Raw genomic sequence first — 6,045 nt, forward strand, 5'->3', positions numbered from 1 at the left:
CTGTAAAACTGGGAAGATAATAGATCTATCTATGCATCATATGCATATGCATTGAATACCTGAAGGAAGGGGAGGAAAGGATGCAGGCTTACTTCTCACTGTGAAACTTTGTTCTTTGTTCTGTTTGAATATATATATACATATATATATTTTTTTAACCATTTGTATATATTACCTATTTAAAATAAATTTCTAGGACTTCCCTGGTGGCGCAGTGGTTAAGAATCCGCCTGCCAATGCATGGGAAATGGGTTCGAGCCCTGGTCCGCGAAGATCCCACATGCCACAGAGCAACTAAGCCCGTGTGTCACAACTACTGAGGCTGTGCTCTAGAGCCCGCGAGCCAAAACTACTGAGCCCACGTGCCTAGAGCCCGTGCTCTGCAACAAGAGAAGCCACCGTGCTCCACAAGAGAAGCCACCGCAATGAGAAACCCGCGCACCACAACAAAGAATAGCCTCTGCTCGCCGCAACTAGAGAAATGCCACGTGCAGCAACGAAGACCCAGCACAGCCAAAAATAAATTTTAAAAAATTAAAACAAAAAATAAAATAAATTTCTATAGTAGTTACCACCATAACAGCAAATGCATATCTATATAATATCTATATAATTCTATATAATCTATATAGAATATATCTATATAATCTATATATAATCTATAACCTTTATAGTATATCTATATAATTACATACTATTTAGGCATTGCTCTAAGCACTCTATATTTACACACTTAAACCTTTAATAACCTTGTGAGAAGTCTATTATCATCCCCATCTTACAGATAAGGAAAAGATGACATACAGATATTAAGTATTTTGTCCATGGCCAACCATGTGTTTATTCATAGCTCATTAATTCATTCATTTATATGTCTAATAAATAGTACCTGCCATGTACAAAGTGCTGGAACTGACAAAATGAAATCTTCTGCTTCCATGGAGCCAGCTGTTACTGGCCTGGAAACAACGGAACAATGTTATATAGTGTTTATTGTGCACATATCACAGGCTTTGTATGACTCACTACGGGGTAGGCCTGCTGGGTGTTTTATAATGTCCCTTTCTGGGTGGAGAAATGGAGATCAAAGGAAGAGGTCTGAATGGGGCATGTGTTTAAGAACATTCTAGCAACATGCATTTCCTGAGAGCCCTGTGCTGGGCGTTGGGAGTCAGCAAGTAACAGGAGGTCTAGGGTCCTGCATCCAGTTGGGGTAATCTGGACCCTCCAACAAGCATCGTGGAGTTGGGAACAGGGTGATCAACCTGGTCCAAGGAGGGAGGGCCGGGGGCATTTACACTGAGGCCTGAAGCACGGCTGAGAGTTCATAGGAGATTGTGCTAATCACAGGGCCCCGCAGATGCAAAGGTCTGGCAGGAAGGACCTTTGTCAAGGGGCCCTGAATGAAGTGCAGAGTGGACAGGATGTGGGGCGGGTGAGAGGAGGTTGCAGGGGTCTGCAGGGGCTGATGCTGCAGGGCTTTGTGGGCTAGAAGGAGTCAGGACTTTATCTTGCAGAGGTGGAGAGATATGGAAGGCGTTCAGCGGGGGAAGGACGTGCCAGCTTTGCTTTCTGCAGAGATCATCCGGCTATTGTGCAGAAGAGGACAGGCAGGGAGACTGGTTTGGAGGCTGTTAAAATTCTCCAGGGGAAGCTGGTCACTGGGGCATAGGGATGTGTTCGGGTTCCAGAGATGTCTGGAAGACAAAACTGGCAGATCTCAGCGGTGGCGCTAAAGAAGGGGACCAGAATGATCGCCTGGTTTCTAGGTTGGACCTCTCCTCTCAGCACCCCAACTCAGCGAACCCCTTCAGGTCTCAAGCTGGCTGTCCCCTCCTTGAGGAAGCCTAGCCCCACCTCCCCACCCCTGGCGAATGTCCTGATGAGACGGGCACTGGACCAGGCAGCCAGGGAATTGATGGGACGTTGAAGGCAGATGAACGAGCTCATTACTGTTTGCTTCTCCAGCCTGTGAACAACTGGGTCAGGGGCCTCTTCTCTCTTCCCCAACCTGTCTCCCCAGCTTCTAGACAAAGCCTGGCATATGGGAGCCCCTCAGTCAATATTCATCGAAAGCAGGAAGAATAAGTGTAGCATCCTGGTGGTCCAGTGGTTAAGACTCCGAGCTCTCAATGCAGGGGGCACAGGTTCGATCCCTGGTCAGGGAACTAAGATCCTGCATGCTGCACGGTGTGGCTAAATCAATCAATCAATCAATCAATCAATCACGTGGATTGTAAACCCCTTTCCAACTCTGACATTCAAGAAGATGATGCCGATGATGATTCAGATGCTTGCTATGCTCTAAGCACCTTATAAGAATTACACTGAAGCTAATCATTTACTCCTTCCAACAACCCTTAAGATTTTATTACCATTACTCCCGTTTTACACATGAGGAAACAGAGGCTCCGTCAGGTAACTGGGCTCGACCAAGGGCAAGAGCTAGTAAATGTCAGAGCTGAGATGCAAACTCAGGACAGTGGGGGAAGGAGGTGGCCCAGCAGCAGGCAGGAAGCTAGGATAGAGGGGCAGGTTCCCTCCTCTTGCTGGAAGGATGTGGGGTTATCCTTCCTAGTTGGGTACCCAGGCTTCACAAAGTACCCTGATCTTGGGTTCTTGATCCAGATGACTGGCTGTCATGGCAACGTGGCCCTAAAAATATGCTCATCTCTCTAGAACCTCTAGCACCATGCTCTTTTTCCAAAACTCAGTTGCTGTGTATCCATCACCATCTAGCGCTGGCACAAAAGGGATCATGCCTCAGGTGGTCCTCCCGTCCCCATCCTGCTCTTGCACACATATCCCTGACTTTGTGTCCATGTCTCTATGCCCTAAAGGCTGTGGGCTGCCTCCGGTCACTGTGGGTGCGAGACGATGTTCCATAATCAAGGTGCTTTATTTTCCCAAAGGCCTGAGACTCAAAGATTCATGAGCTGAGATCTAGCGTGGAAACATGGTGACGTCCCAGCTTGCCCAGGCATTGCATCCTGAAGCCAGCGTTTACAGCAAAACTCATGCAGAATCAAAACAGCGCTGAGAAGCCCCCGAGAAGGTTGTGGGCACCACGGCCACTCAGTCAAGTCCAGCTCTACTGCTATCCTCCAGCATTGTACTCATCATCACTTCTGCTGAGCACCTGATGAAGTCGAAACTGAAAGTTTCTGTTTTGAGGCAAATATGTGACATATTTAAGCTCTGAAATTCTGTTCCAGGTGGTGAGATGCTCACATATCAAGAGACGTTTTGGAACTAGGACCCACGGAAGGAACAATAGGTTTATAACTCTCATGTCACACTCCTGGCCCTTTTAGATGTTCTTTTATTTTACTTGTTTCTTTTTATCTTTGTTACTTATTTTTGCTTGTAATTTTTATTTGTTCTCTGTTTTCTATTACTGTGTTTTATTTATTCATAAATTCAGTAGCAAAAGTTACATAAATGTATGGATAAAACAAATTAAATATAAAATAATTGCTTTGTTATTTTCTTCCAAGTTATGTTGGTTTGTTTTGCCAAGTGTGTATATTGTTTCAGCAATGCTAACATGCATATTTTTTATATAACACCTGTGAGAAAATAAGGACATCAACAGCTTTGAGTTGAAAGCAATCTGGAAGGTCTAGACTATGAATGCAAAGAAATTTAAGGACTCACTTCATTGATGGATGTCTATTGTGTTTTTCTTTCTTTTAAATATTTATTTAGTTATTTATGGCTGCATTGGGTCTTAGTTGTGGTGCATGAGCTCTTCGTTGTGGTATACGGGCTCCAGAGCGCGTGGGCTTTGTATGTGACACATGGGCTCTCTAGTTGTGGCACATGGGCTCAGTAGTTGCGGCGTGCAGGCCCTGCGGCATGTGGCATCTTAGTTCCCAGGCCAGGGATCGAACCCGCGTCCCCTGCTTTGGAAGGCAGATTCTTAACCACTGGACCACCAGGGAAGTCCCCTATTGTGTTTTTCTTTTATAGGACTCACAAGATTGATACACTGAAAAAGTTATGTCTAAGTAAGTTTAAAATAGTTCTTTCAATACAGATGAAATAAAAATTCTAAGTGATCAGAAAGCAGCTGTGTTATATTTGAATGGATAGTAATTCCCTTTTTCTTTCTCAAATCATCAGATCATGGGGCATCTTGCCATCGATGAAGTCTTAGCATTGAAGAAATGTGAAAGTTGGTTTTGTGTGATTCCACCACAGTAGAATTTTAGAGCTGCACTCACACACCTTAGGAACCGAGCATGGGAACCTATGTAGCCTGACACCGGAATCAGAGAATAGTGGACACTTAGACATAAATTACAGAATCTTGGAGAATCACAGAACTTTGGAACCATAGAATCCCAGCATCAGAATCTTGAGGCTGGATGAACATTGGAGCTGTCATTTTACAGATGGGAAGAATAAGTTCCTGGGAATGGAAGTGATTTGCCCAACACTTGGTAGCTTCTAGCAGTAGAGCAGTGTTGACACCCATATCTCCTGATTCCTACCCAGGAATCCTATCTTCTGGTCCAAGACAAGACAGCCTGTCTTCTAACACAAGATGCTGGTCAAATTGGAGGGTGGAGGTTGGGAGAACTAGGGTGGGAGGAAGATGGAAAATGCATGTCTCAGAAGGTAAGATCTGAGGTGATGCTTCAACTTTGAAGTTCAGCAAAACCACGGAGCGGGGTGTCACGAGGCCCCACTTTTCTTTCCGGCTTCCTCTTCTGCCACACTTAGCATTCCCTTCCCACCCCCGACATCCATCCACACAACCACCAAACTACTCCTCCCACCTTAATAAGCTTGGACCCACCACAAGCTCTCTCAGCCTCTGTGCCTTTGCACATGTTGCTCCATGGCTGCCAAGTACAGCTGTGCAGGTTGGGCACTGCACAAGGGTACCATAATGACATGGTAGACATCACAGATTTATTCCAATACTTTCTGGCAGATGGCAGTCAAATGTCCTGAGGAAGTAGCATCTTTTTATCATTTGCACAAAGGTGCCATACGGTGTAGCAGGGACCATACTGTTTGCTCTGCCTGGGATGTCATCTCCCTCATTCACCACCAAGCAAGCTCCTGCTCCATCCTTCAAGGCCCTCTTCAAATATCCCGTCCTCCAGGCAACACCTCCCCTAGGCTTCCTGCATAGATTAATGGTTAATAACATCAATCAATGCTACTTGTTGATTCAGGAGTCAATACTGCCTGATGTAGATTTCCAGAGCAGGGCATGTGCGATTTGTAGCAGGAGAGATGATTCTAGGTGGAACTTGGACCCAGGATTAAATAACACTAAATCAGATACAAGAAAATAAACCTCTTTTTACTCTTCTTTGATTAAATCAGGGAGAAACATCTCAGTTTGGGCAAGCGTGTCTTTCAGACCTCTCTCTGACTCTTGCTAATCACCCATTTTGTCAAAGAGCAAGCAGGTTGCAGGCTAAAACCTTCAGCAAGCGGTGGTGTCTGCTGAGAATTCAATACTTGGCCTTCTTTAAATTGTATTTACTTATATGACTGCTTTCTATCTATACCATATGATGCCTGTTTCCACATCCTGTAGTGTTATCAAATTTTATTTACAAGTCAGTGCATTTAAGCACATAATATTATTTATTTAAATAAAAATGTTAAGTAACTAACAAAACAGGTGGTAAGCAGAGAAGGCAAAAATCAGGAGAGTGGTACCTGAAGGAGTAGAATTTGAAAACACAGATTTGTTTAAGAGCGCGGCTCTGGAACCAGACTGCCTGGGTTCAGATTTTGACTTGACACCTGTGTGACCTTGGGCAAGTCAGTTTCCCTCTCTGAGCCTCAATGTCCTCACTTGTTAAATAGGAATAATTATATAATACCGGCCTCCTAGAGTAGTCCAAAAGATACACTAAGAGAATGTAAAGAACTTAGCAGTGCTCACTGTTTTGATTATTATTATAATTATCAAGACAGAGGAAATCACATGCCAGCAATGACAGGGGACCTTGAGGCATCTGTCTGTTCACAGACCCAGGAGACATTTTGGCTTCAGGAACTTTTATTTGCATGGGG

The sequence above is a fragment of the Mesoplodon densirostris genome, chromosome 15 (genome assembly GCF_025265405.1).
Source record: "Mesoplodon densirostris isolate mMesDen1 chromosome 15, mMesDen1 primary haplotype, whole genome shotgun sequence".
In the NCBI taxonomy this organism is placed as follows: Eukaryota; Metazoa; Chordata; class Mammalia; order Artiodactyla; family Ziphiidae; genus Mesoplodon; species Mesoplodon densirostris.